General features: G+C 37.2%; 1 non-coding gene across 1 annotated transcript; it reads right to left on the bottom strand.

Moving 5' to 3' along the window:
• Positions 1 to 2,505: 2,505 nt before the first annotated feature.
• LOC111745198 lies at positions 2,506 to 2,612 on the bottom strand. The gene has a single exon (XR_002782539.1). It is a non-coding gene; the product is annotated as a U6 spliceosomal RNA (small nuclear RNA).
• Positions 2,613 to 3,921: the final 1,309 nt, after the last annotated feature.

Genomic DNA, 3,921 nt, shown 5'->3' with positions numbered 1-3,921 from the left:
CAGTTTTTAAGTTTCCTTTTCAAATCTATCGTTCGATTTCTAAGAACAGAAGAACAAAAATCAGCCATTGTTTTTAAGGAAGTCATTGATTAATATTTGGTCTCATTGATAAACTTAGTTAATTATATGCTTTCAAACATTTTAAACTGCACTTCTAAATTTGATATTTCAGATTTTCCTTGCGAGTGCTTCACATTTCTACTTATTCAATCAGCCCAACATTTCTACTTATTCAATCATTCTTTTGAATCTAATAAATCACACTTATGCAGCAAACCTTAACTTCTCTTTAGCATTCCAATGATTGCATATAAACTTAGTAAGACTTTAGTTTAAAAATTGCATGTTTAAGCAATGATTCAATTACATTTTAAATTATAATCAACTAGTCTGGCCAACGAGTTACCTGAATAGTCCTATGTCTCTTAAACATAAATCTCTTAAAGTATGCAAATTACTAAATATGAACAGATTCTTTCTCTTAAAAATGTATTAATATGATGATTTTGGCCCTGTCAAATATTTTGAGTTTATTTCTGAATCTTATCTCAGTTAAAATATGCTAACTAATAAAATTACTTTCCTACTTTGGACATTTCTGTAATTAACTCTAAATATTCCTGGGGTTTAAGGATGCTTGCCTTCTAGGGAGATGATTATCTACAGGTAGCTGAGGTTGCTTTCAATTAGACTGGGGTCCATGGATCGAATTCAGGGGTCTGTAAACTCAGATTTAAAAAATCTATTTTCACTTCTAATAGATTTAAAAAATAGATTTAAAAAATCTATTTTCACTTCTAACTGAAATTTAGCATTTCTTTCAAATATGAATGTGGCGGCAAACCACAGTAGCATTAGCAGGACCCGCGACTCTATCACCAATAGAAATCCCAGGCGTTATCATGTCACCTTAAGGTTGTTGCAAATACTTTGAAATACCTCAGCACTGCTTCCAAATTATGGAAGTTATTAGGTCTGCCGCTAGATCTTATTTATTTAATGCATTAATAAAGAAACTCATACGACTATAGCACAATATTTTAATGTTTTTATTGCAGTACAATTGAAAAAAACCCATAACTATTTCATTTGTACTTTGTCTTCATTCAACTACTATTATTGAGTGCCAACCTATGTACCAGGCACTGTTCCAGGCACTGGGGATACAGCTATGAGCAAAACAGTCAAGTCTCTGCTGATATTCTGGTGGGAGAGACAAACAGTGAACAGATAAATCGGTAAATATGTGATGTAGTGTGTGGAGTGATAAATGCGTGTGCTAGCTAAGGACAGCGTAACAAGGATGCTATTTTGGACAGAGTGTGTGTGTAGGGGGGCTCCTCTCTGATGTAGAGACATTTGAGCAGGGACCTGAATGAAGTGAAGGTGAAAACCACAGGACTGTGTCACGGTGGGGTGGTGCAGGCCAAGGCAACAGCATGTATGGGTGTCACGAAATTTTCTCTCCATAGGGAAATAAGCATCTCCCACTGAACATTGAGTGATCCTGAAATTCTGATGCTCTGCCTGAAAATATACCCGAGTTGCTTTCTTGCGATTTTAAATGAAAAAAATGATAACGAATGACATGTCAACCCAAGCACTAAAATAAATTTCAAAAATGGAACTAAACTCTTAAAATGCTTACCAAGTATCAAGCTAGCTTGTTAGGATATAAAATGCTAAAAGCCTGGTTTCCGAATCACCAAATGATTACTAAAGTTTTCAACAAGCAGTTGACGAGCATGTGATGACACGGCTACATCCGTTTGCACATCTCCTTCTTTCCTTCTTGGTGCATGCTTCGGAACGTGGTTCAGATGTTCTCTCAACAGCAGTTGTAAACTTACTTTCCTTGTGTGTGATTTCGATAGAAATGTTATATTGAGTTTTCGGGATATAAATATAAATTTTTCTTTATAAACACTGGTCCGAAATTGTGAGAAACGTGCCTTCTATGAAGGTTGGGTATTAAAGACAAAAAGATGGTCTGTTGGGAAACTTTTTACTAAGAAAATGTTCAATGTTTGCTTCATTTGTGTTCTTGGGTTAGAGAGGATATGAGATATACATATGGTGGATGATTATATATGGCTATATGTGTGATATATAATAAAAATTTCCTTTTTCTTGGGTGAAGGGTATTTCATATTTCAGGTGTTAGCAAAAAGCCTGACGCCCACGTCTACATTGTATGACATATTACTTCATCTGTAAGGATTCATGGGAAAACTTCTCTCCTGGACCAATATTAGGACAAGTTCTAATTTGTTCCAGTAGTTCTATTTGTTTCTATCATATGGGCATTAGGAATCATAAACACAGTGAAGCACTTTGAAATCTATGGCTTTCAATCTTGGCTTTGCAGAGTTTGGGGGGTTCCTTCAAGACCCTCTACAACTACCTTCAGGAGAAAGGTGTGATGCATGAGGTTGGGCCTAGGATCCTTTACTTTCTTTTTCTCATACTGAGCTTCTGTGATTTTTTTCTTCTTAATTCATCTATAAAAATAAAGAACACTTCAAGAATTTGCATGTCATCCTTGCGCAGGGGCCATGCTGATATTTTCTGTATTATTCCAATTTTAGTATAGGTGCTGCTGATGTGAGCACAACATGGTTACTTCTGAATGAAAGAAAGTTGAAAGCCATTGATATAATTGATTACATTTTCCTCTTTGCATTGGCTGCCAGGAAGCTCAGCATCTGAGTCTCAGTCTATCACTGATAAGTGTTCAGTACACTCTAGCTTACATTTTGTATGCAAACCTCACCCTTAACTTTCATTTCTTTTTCTCCCCATGTTTCCCTTTACTGGTTTTTTTTTTTTTTTGTATCTTTTTTCTGTTGCGATATATATGTTTTCATATGCTGCCTTAAATCCTTTTTTGGAATGAGCCAAGGTTGAAATAAATGCATTAAAAAAATCGAGTACTTTTTCTATAGAGGAGATCTTTGCAGGTGGGATAGGAATGTGTATAGAAATAAGGCATGATTTGGCATGGAGAATACACATGTGTGTTTGTAGGATATGTATATACATGTTGGACACATTGTGAAGTTTGTAGTTTTCAAGGTTGGCTGGTTTCTGGCTTCAGAGGACACTCGCTTGGAGGACTCTGGGGGCAGAGGGAGTATTTTATTCCAGGGTAGGCGTGCCTGTGGTCTACACTCCAAAGAATCTGCTTTATGGTTTAGCATTTTCAGATTTTGTCTGGGCTTATTATGCTAGTCATTATAAAATGAATCCAAATGCTTAAGAAGAAATCAAGAGAAAGAAAGGGACAGAAAGGGGGCACTCCTGCATAGGAAGGCGGCTGGCTTTTAAGCGGTCTTGAATATGAATGGGAGTCTTAAATCCTGTCTCAGCTTCTACTTTATCTGCTGTGAATCTGACATCAAGTCCTTATCCTCCCAAAGACAGGGCTTCTCACCCTCTGCTGCACATGAAATCACCAGGGGAGCTTTAAAAAATACTGATGCCTCAGTCTCTCCCCCAGAGTCTGGTTTAATTGGTCTGGGGTGGGGCCTCAGCATGGGGATTTTTAAAAGCTTCCCTGGAGAGTCTAATGTACAGCTGAGGTTGAGAACCACTGCCCTAAGAGAAGGGAAAAAATAAAATTAATAAGCACCTGCCTCCTGTTGATCTCTCAGGAGGTTGTGGGGTGTGGCTGTGATGTATGAGATAATGGGCCAGATTCTGGTGAAGAAGTAAATGGCTGGAAGGAAACGGATTAACCCTTTGTGTTCCATAGAGTACCCTTAGTTAATAAGCATTCTTCAACATTTTCCCAAGGATCTGCAAGAAGAAAGACATTTCACATCCTGACCCTGTACACACACACACACACACACACACACACACAGACACTCATTGCATGAAATTCACTTGGTATTTTTTATTTCTATCTATTCTAGTCTA

This window comes from Pteropus vampyrus, unplaced genomic scaffold (genome assembly GCF_000151845.1).
Source record: "Pteropus vampyrus isolate Shadow unplaced genomic scaffold, Pvam_2.0 Scaffold147, whole genome shotgun sequence".
In the NCBI taxonomy this organism is placed as follows: domain Eukaryota; kingdom Metazoa; phylum Chordata; class Mammalia; order Chiroptera; family Pteropodidae; genus Pteropus; species Pteropus vampyrus.
Note: the sequence above shows the minus strand (reverse complement) of the source record. Positions and strands in the feature narration are given on the sequence as shown.